Source organism: Temnothorax longispinosus, chromosome 5, assembly GCF_030848805.1.
Source record: "Temnothorax longispinosus isolate EJ_2023e chromosome 5, Tlon_JGU_v1, whole genome shotgun sequence".
NCBI classification, from domain to species: Eukaryota; Metazoa; Arthropoda; class Insecta; order Hymenoptera; family Formicidae; genus Temnothorax; species Temnothorax longispinosus.
In genome coordinates, this window is record NC_092362.1 from 10033365 (window position 1) to 10043313 (window position 9949).

The 9949-nt window shown below is 35.9% G+C and overlaps 1 long non-coding RNA gene across 1 annotated transcript; it reads right to left on the minus strand.

The window, feature by feature from the left end:
- Window positions 1-411: 411 nt before the first annotated feature.
- On the minus strand, window positions 412-9636 carry LOC139813737 (uncharacterized). The gene is made up of 4 exons (XR_011732229.1): window positions 9075-9636; window positions 8664-8937; window positions 1473-1578; window positions 412-1019 (listed from the first exon to the last, which is right to left on the minus strand). It is a non-coding gene; the product is annotated as an uncharacterized lncRNA (long non-coding RNA).
- Between the last annotated feature and the right edge of the window lie 313 nt (window positions 9637-9949).

Here is a 9949-nt window from a genome sequence, read left to right on the forward strand (position 1 = left end):
AGCCGTGGTACAGACGAAGTGTCTTCTTCGTCGAGCGCGCCGGCTTTTTATACCGTGCGTCGCGGTGAGCTTGGCAGGAGGGAGGCCGATCGTCAGGCGACGGTGCGGTGGTGGGAGCGGCGCGATCCCGCGTGTTCGCTTCGGCGGGGATCGGCTCGCTTCGGCGCTCGTCGGCGTCGTGCGGGAAGGCACCGGTGCGGCGGATTTCCCGCGCACACGGTGCGTTTCAAGGGTTTAAAAAAATGTAGGCGCACCGCGCCCTGTCCTCGCCCGACGGAGATCGGTCGGGCGGCTCCCGGCGGGTGGTAGCCGGGGACGATGCCTTGTTGTAAGGGCGCATCGTTACAGTATATGCATATTTAATATATACATTAAGAAAAAAAAATATTTATATTTAAATAAATACGCTATTAGAAGACACCTAATAAATAATTTTTTTTAATCAAGTAATATTTTGTGATCCCAAAAATAGCCTTTATCCCCTTTATAATAGCTTATTTACTTAAATAAAAATATTTTTTTTCTCAGTGTACGCGTATATATATTTTATACTCTACACAGGTATGCATATATATTAATATTTATAATATCTTTACGTATCCCTGAAGATCCGCACATCATATTAATATGTGAAAATAACATTAACTTTTTCAAAGCATACGCTGAAACAAAATTGGCATCCTGAGTATTAAATGTAAATGGTACATAAATCTAAATAACTTAGATTTTGAAAGAGTATATGAAAACCAAGAAAGATATTACAAACAAAAGCCGGCAAGTCATAAACGTAACGAATACAGTGTACCATTTACTTACAATCAAAATTAAATCTAATATTTTATTAAAAATTGCGTTTACAGTATAATATAAAAACTTGATAATCGAACTAAATTATGTATATATACATATTAATATGTATTTTATACTTTACGCATTTGCACTTTACGCAGGTATGCATACTTTCTATGCAGATATTGTCACAATTGAATCACTTCTCCTCCGGTTGTTGTCCGGTTTTTCTGAAATTTGAAGAAAAGAAAAGAAGTTAAGTTATAGCGTTATAATACATGTTCAATCAAAGTAAAAGCATATTCGTAATTTCGTCTAAAAAATATTTTACATATATTTAACATTGTACTATGTCAAAATATGTGTATATCAGAATAAAGTGTAAAATGTGTAATAAAGTATTTACTTTTCTATTGATGTATCTTAATGCTTTTATATGCAAAATGACAAGAATCAATTGATATAGAGAAATTGATATGGTCTTACTTAAAAAAATATCCTTGACGTCGACATTTGCGTTAAAAAAATGGATTTAAAATCTGATCCGCAATGTTGGATCCCTCACAGATTTGTAGAACTCTATATAATTACTTGTTTTTACAAATAATATTCTTGAAAATATTTAACATGCTTCAGTTAAGTGAACAAGTTATACAGCAAATAATATACATGTATATACTTACAATTGTCTTTGAGTCCTCAGAGGTGCTTGCGCAAGCCATTTGGAGATGGAATCTGCAAATTCGGCATCTGCAATGTGGCTATACTGCGTATGTAATCGAACTGCTTCTATAAAATAAGAATATTATTCAAATTTCTAAAAATATTACCAGATATACAAAGCGTTCTAGGTTCCATGTATTTCCTTTCATCTGCGTATTCTTTGACTAATATACTTAAACTTGGTTCAAGATTAAGATTCCGTAGATCAAAAGAAATTTGTGGATCTGAGATGACGTCCTGCATATCTTTTACAAAAATATTAAACTTAATAAAAATAAACGTACGCATAATTATTTTTGGAAGATTTAAATCTTTAAAGACTAATTTTCCTTTCATCCCAGCCCAACTGTATTTCTTAGCAAGAGTGTTAACCATGATTTTCTTTAAGATGTTACTGGTCATAATATGCATAGTACTTCCGCCCACGAGCCTTAAAGTATTCAGCTAAAAAATAGATTGATTCACATATATAATGTTAAGCAATAATACCAATGGTTAATTATAAAATAATAAACACATAAGCGCAATACTGTATAAAATTAGCGTTTAGTTATTAGCATGCAGAATAAGTGTACATGTAGATTAAAAAGCAATATACATAATCGTTTAAAAGTAAATAAAAGACACTAGTAAAAAATAATATACCTAAAATTAAATTTCTGGTTATTCAGAAAAAGTAATGACTTTAAGATGAAATATTTTGCAAGCAAATATAGAATAATACAACATTTCAGAAACTATTACATTATATTTTTATATTATATATTTAAAAATTAAAAAAAACACAATTTTTATATTTCTGCAAATAAACACGTTTTTTAATTTACTGCAAAACTCTTTTTTTGCAGTACATGTTATCTTTTCGAAATAATTAGCAATTCAATTGCTGTATTTTTAAAAATAAAGTATAATATTAACGTCTTGCATTATAAAACAATTTAATAGCAAATATATAATATCTACATACCACTTTCTGTTTAAATTGCGATTCTTGCAGTTGCTGTTCGAATTCATTCAAGTCTTCTAATGATTGTAATGGGAATTGGACATCACATTCATCATTGATTTCGTTGTCTTTAAATTGCAACTTTTCATCAAATGCATTCAACATAATTTCAAATCTCTCCTGGTTAAACAGTATTTTATTCAGTTTATATAAAATTCGTCTTTTGAACTCTAAAACAGACCATTTTCTTATTTCAGTGATAAACTTCATACTAAAGTAACAATAACAATAAAAATACCTGCTTTCTTTCACTTGTATTTATTAATTTTTATAATTGAACTAGCTGCCCCGGCGAACTTCGTACCGCCTAACAGTAATGAATGTATAAGTGATAAGACACGCAAATAGTCCCTCTCTCTCCCTCTCTCTTTCTCTCTTCCTCTCTCTCCCCCCTCTCCCCTCTCCCCCCCTCTCTCCCCCTCCCCCCTCACTCTTTCTCTCTTTTCCCCTCTCTCCCTCTCTCCCTCTTTCTCTCTCTCCCCTCTCTTTCTCTCTCTCCCCCTCCCTCTCTTCCTCTCCTCTCTCTCCCTCTCTCTCTTTATCCCCCTCTCTTTTTTTCTCTCTTTCCCCCTCCCTCTCTCCCTCCCTCTCTCTCTCCCTCCCTCTATGTATTTGGATATCTTTCTAGATTAATTTTTTTTTTACGTGAATTTTTTCGATATTTTATTAGTTATTCTGCTATTCCGGAAAATTCTACCCCTATTTCATATACTTGTGGTAAAAATTCGGCCCAGCCGTTCTTGAGTTATAAATGGTGTAACTAACCCGACTTTGTTTTATATATAAAGATTACCTTGATCAGACAAATTTTCTTTATTATCATGTACATTTGTTGCTATAGTACGTTTGTTCTTATTGCATGACCCCATTACATTTTTTCCTGCTAGCTACAAGAACAATTATGTTTATTTATTGTTATAAGATGGTATTTATAAAAGTTGGTATCATTATTACTCACTACACTACTTGATGTGTTGTCGCTCATATTTTCAATTTCCTGCGAGGATTCTGCTGCATTGATCTCTTTCAACGGCGTGCTGGAAACAAACTTCTCTATTTGCGGGAAAGAAGGGAGTTCTTTCTTATTCTTTCTTATTTCTTTCTTATTTTGTTTCTGATAATTTTCTTTGTTTTCTCGTGCAACATTGACCACCTCTTGTTCGGTTTCGGAAGAAGAAGTGTAAACTGGTTTTTTCTGGGCTTTTTCACGTCTCTTTTTCTTGTCCCGTTCTCTTTTTTCCTCAGACGACATATCTGTTTCATCCACATTGGATGTATCTTGTGCTTGTATTAATATTTCCATGCTCCTCTCATAGGTATCTGAATAATTTAAAACAATAGTAGTGATAAATATATATATATATATGTATATATAGACATAATAATATTTAAAAAACAATAGTAATATATAATGAACATAATATAAATATATCGATATTTTTTAAGTCATTTACCTGCGCTTCTAAACATTCTTTTTACAGGTAACTTTTTCCAATTACGTTGTTCTTTATTGGGCATTTCCCTTGTTATAATAGCCTTATTAATTCGAAGTTGCGTTTTCAAATGGCTAGGCCAAATACATGTTTGTTCAGCAAAGTTCAGCCATTGTGTAGGTACTATTTGTAGCCCATCAGAGAATTCCACAACCATAAATTTCTTATTGGAATCCATGCTCGTATGCCAATAAATACTTTGGCTATTCAACGTATACCGTCTATTATTGTAAGAAATTGTAAGCAATTGTAAGAAATATTGTTATGTATGAAACTATTTATTTTCCATGAATTAGAGGAAATATTGCAAACATTTTGGGATCATTCCCATGAGGAATTTTCCACGCTTTACACTTTAAGTCTGTAATCGGATATGAATACATATTGTCATTATTTATTGTCATTACGTTAATACTGAGCTCGTCAGATTTGCAAGGTAATTCATATAAGTATTGCACATATTTAAACTTTTTGCCTATTAAATAAACATCACCATTGTTATTTTCGATTATATTAAGAATCAAAATACATAAACCACTTTTTAAAAAAACACAATTATCCCTGTCTCTCTTACAATTTATTTCGAATTGTTTACTTGACAATTGTAAATATTGTAACCGAACACCATGGACATCTTCAGATAGTGGTCCATTATTATGCAAACTTTTGCACAAATATAGTTTATCGTTACTACAATTATTTTTTGATACCAAAGAACAAGTATTTTCAATTTCACTATATCTTCTAGCTAATTGTTGTAGCGGCTTTTCATTTTTTCTCAATAATCTTTTGATAGATGTCATAAAGTTTTCAAAACGAAATGCGCTAAAATTATCTAGCGGTCCAAAGATTCTTACATCGGGACATAAATGCAAAAGATTATGGACATTATGTGAGACATACTGTTTGCCATATAATATTTCAAAAGAAATCACGAAATTATTGAGCAAAGCTTCTGCATAATTTATAAGTATGTCTTGGCACAGACTTGGACTTGCAAGTATTGTTATAGCTACCTGAAATGTAATAAAATGATTATATAAGTCTTTTTTTAATATGTGTTTCAATACAACAGGTCCTGTGTATAAAAGGAAGTTTCGAAATTCCACAGCTTTCCACACTTTGACATCTCTCAGAGATCTAGGTCTTCTTACGAAGTCATTTGGCGTTGAATTTCTTAATGAAACTAATAAATGTGATATCTTGTTGATTAATCGTGGAGCTAGACGTACAGAAAATGGTCCTTTTATCCAAAGAAGTATCATCTTTTTTACAACTCCCAAACACACAAGGTGCATGTAATCTAATGGAGTGTGCGATATTGGTAAAAATCTCGGAATATTATTCAAAATAGAGTATCCTGTTTGAAAATGTTTATAACCATTAACAGCAAATGATTCATTTGTCCTTAAATGACATGGAAACCTTGTACTTGGAAAACAAATTCTATTATGTATATATTTCCCTTTAATTCTACATTTTGTACAACTAAAAAACCCAGTGTGGCCTTTTATACACAGAACAAACGCTTTTGCTGGCGCATCACATATTAAACCGAATAATTTTATTTCTATTACTTTATCACCTGCACGGAAGCCTTCGTTTATTAAACGAGTTAAATCATTTACTAAACTTTCCAGATAAACATTAGGATCTCGAGGTTTTTCATATCCGAAATAAGCCCCAACAAGATAGACCGTATTATCTGTCGTATTTGAACATAAAATTGGCCATAATGCAGCATTTGATGATTTACCTAATGGCAAACCATCAATATTTATAAGTAAATGAATTGAATTCATCTCACCATTTTTTATTAGCATTTTTTCAATAACATTATCGAGACCCCAATGAAAATATTCTTCGTTACATAATGTGATTACATTTGTTTGTCGTGGAGTTTGTAATAATGTTCGCATTTGTGATGGAAAGTGATAAGGTGTGTATTTCTGCAAGATAGTTAACAAAGCGTTACATGTATTATGAGGGACATTGTACGATACAGCCCATGTAGCTATATCATCTTTAAAGTCTTCTTCAGTATTGTTTTTAATATTGTCAGTTGTGACATTGTACAAATTATGATCACTAGCCCGTATAACATTACTCTCACATTGTCCATAATGATTTACATATTCATTGTTTGGAAACAAAATCTCATTATCTACATTAATAATGGTGTTATTTATATCAAATGTGTGATTTTCATTATTGATAATTTTAGTTATATCTGAATCACAAGAATCTTCAATAGAAGTGCGGATAAGGTGCACTTCTTCTTTTGAAGATTTTTCAGAACATCCTATAAAATCAATATTTGTTTGATCTGCAATAATTCGTCTAATATGGCGTTTTGATACTAATAGTTTCCTTTTTCGTGCATTATTCATATTTACTTACAATGACTAACAATGACTTACAATATTTACTGCAATATAGCAACGGATTTTGAGCTGGAAGAAGAATACAGGACTGTAACAAAATATCTAAATATCTAAATAATATCTTGAAGTAGTTTAATGCTTGTTGATCTAAATGTGACAAAACGTGACATTCTGAAGATTAAGGAGTTACAGAATTCTGAATTCAAAAGTAAAAATTAGGAGTTTTAGGAAATTTGGGGAGTTGTAAAAAGTTGTAAATTGATAGGAGTATGAATTTTTTGTTACGTATTAAGTATAACATATTCTACAGTATCTTAGTATAAAAAAATTAGATTTTATATTGAATGTTAAAATTACTGTGTCCATTTTTTAGAATATTTCTTAAAACTATAACCACGGCCTATTCGTTAGCAAAACAGAATTGAAATAGGCATAATGATGTCGTTAATATGCAGCATAAAATCTAATTGTTTTATATCAAATTATTGTTAAACGTACGTAAATAAACGTAACAAAACATTTATACTCCTATTAATTTTAAACTTTTTATAAATCTTCAGAATTTTTTAATTTTTAATTACTTTAAGGGGTCCTGTAATCCCTTAATCCATATTCCATATCAAATTTGAGCGCAAAAAGAGAGGAAATAGAAATTAAAATACAAATTGCATGCAGCCCAGTTAACACAGAGCATACGTTACATTACGTCTATTTATAATATCGCACTCAACAATATAAATGTTGTAACGGCCTGACTTTATCGAACGCGGACTGGTGTGCGGGATCAGGAGTCCGATGAAAGGCCCAGAGACAATAATCGATTTAGGTGGTACATGCAGTAGTTTATTCGGCTTAGCTTATTACATACATAAAGTGGTATTATATATAACGCAGGGACGGGTGGAACGCGATATATACAACGAAGGGGCAGTGCGGGTGCACTCGATAACGGACGCGGTAACACGCTATTCGACGGACTCGGTAGTATTTGATGTAGCGCGGGGACGGACAGAACGCGGTATATACAACGAAGAAGTAGTGCATGTGCACTCGATGACGACGCGGTATTTAATAACGGACGCGGTATCGTTACTCGACGGGCTCGGTATATTACATAGACGTATTACAGTACGTAGGAGGACGCGGTAGATTGCAGGTAGTGCATGTGCACTCGATAACGACGCGGTATTTACTAACGAACGCGGTATCGTTACTCGACGGGCTCGGTATATTACATAGCTCGGTATATTACATAGACGTATTACATTACATAATATCTGTACGCTCGCGGATGCCGCGGTAATATGCGTGCGGGACGCGTAACGTAGGAGGGAAAATTTCGGAGCCCCGGGGCGGCGGCAGCGAGAGCCCTCGTTGCGAGGCCGAGCGCGCTCGACCCCGCGTAACCGTGCCTTCGGGGTGAGTTCTGAGGGAGTGCGGGAACACCTGAGAGCTCTCAGTCGAGGCTCGGAGCACCGGACCTCGTTGGCGTGTTCCCTAGGAGTCGGGAATAGGTTTCGTCTTGGAAGCGGATCTTTAGACGAAGTCCCTTTTCTCGCCGGAGCGGCGGTTTATATACCCGCCCGGCGCGGCGGGTTCGCTAGGAGCGCCGATCGTCGCGCTGTGGTGGGGCGGCGCGGCGCCGCGCTCGTGTTTGGGGCGGCTCGGCTCCCGTCGTCGCTCGTCGGGAGGCACCGGTGCCGCGCTTGGCCCGCGCACACGGTGCGTTTTCAAGTACGTTTAAAATGTGGGCGCACCGCGCCCTGGTCTTCGCCCGACTGGTCGTCGGTCGGGCGGCATCCGGCGGTCGTTAGCCGGGAACGATGCTTAGCGTACGGGGTGCATCGTTACAATGTTATATAATAACGAATGCTCTGTCTTAAGTGGAAGTATATGAAAACGGTACATTATAGACTTATCATATGTTGCACCATATGTTGCACCACAGCTAGATATATAAGCGATAAAAATGGAATAAGGCAATCTGTAAAAAGAAATAAATTGGAATAAAATACAAGTCCCAACAAGGTACAAAACTATCTTGCAATTTTATTAAAGCAGGCTTGGTCAACTTTGAGCTCCAGACTCACGACAACGCGATTAGATCTCTTCGACGAGTCTGGCAAAACGATTTGTTAAATAAAGCAACACGTTACGTTAAGATCAATTCCCGACGTGGGGTACCGTACGTCGATCATCGTTCCTGACAGAGGGATCTCTCTCTTTCTCTCTCGTCGAGGATCGTTCACCCGCGGCGTTTCGTTTTACCTGAACTCGTCGACGGCCTCGCGCTCGGATTTGCGCGCTTTTACGTTTTGGAGTTGGACACCCGCTGGCCGACAGCCCGAGCCGACGCGACGTGCCCAGCGTCGTCGGTCTCTGTCTCTCTCACTCTGCCTGTCCAGCGAAAGGGCGGCGAATCAATCCAAAGGGCACGGTTGACCAGGGTTAACGGCGTTGACGCGCGGCCGCGATTTTAACGTCGCGTCGTCGGGCAGCACGCGGCGCGAGACGCACTCCGTGACGGAAATTTCCACCAGGCCTGTGTTATAAACTTATACATAATATAAACAGGTCTTTCTGAGACGTCATTAAGTTATGCATGTGTTGTCTAGGATAGTTCAAGTGCTGAGTATAACACACGCCGCAGTATATAACCTCAAAATATATAAGACTTACCAATTCTATCTTTCCGATAACAGTTAATGCCTTTCTGCGCCTTTCCACTTATTTCACTATAATAATATTGCACACAATTACTCGGCTCTACACGAGACGAACGAACAATGCGCGGGAGAAGCCTCTGGAAGCACAACTATCTGAACAGTCACCGATCATCTTTTCCGCGCAGCGCGCACGCGCGATATATGCGACGCGAACCAAAGTTACTGGAAATGAGTAATAATCACGTGTGATAGTAATTGATGTACATTTCTACACCTGAAAAATCAGTTTATTTCTCATCAAAGCAAATATATATTATATTAGTTACGCGTTTTTTTTTTAGTATTTTTGCAATAATGCTGCAAGATTTTTACAATCTTGCTACTATATTGCGCTGTAATATGTATTAAATATTACAATAATTAATATCTACAATGTTGTTGTGATATTGCAGCGCAATCTGCAATATTGCAACGTTTCTGCAATGATACTGCAAGTTTCTGTGCTGTATGGGCTTGTGCTGTATTCTTCGAAAAGAATTTGGCAAGAGAGATAGAAATGGAAAATACCTTTTTTTAAATGATTTTTAAATAAAATTAATTTTCTATGAAATAAATCAATATGACTAATTAATTGACATATTGTTTGGTTGGCCTTTTGCAGCTTTAAAAATATTTAAATGATTGGTTACATCTGTGATAAGAGCGAGTTCACAAAGAAACGTCGTATTTACGAAGAGAGATTTAAATTTCCTACGTTAACTATACCGCGTGTTTATGCCGCGCATTCGATATGCAATTGTTTTGATTCCTTCTTGTTTTCCAACCGTTATTGTCGCTGGCAGATCACTTCGTGAAACGTGGGTATAAAGTGCGTGGATATAAACTCTT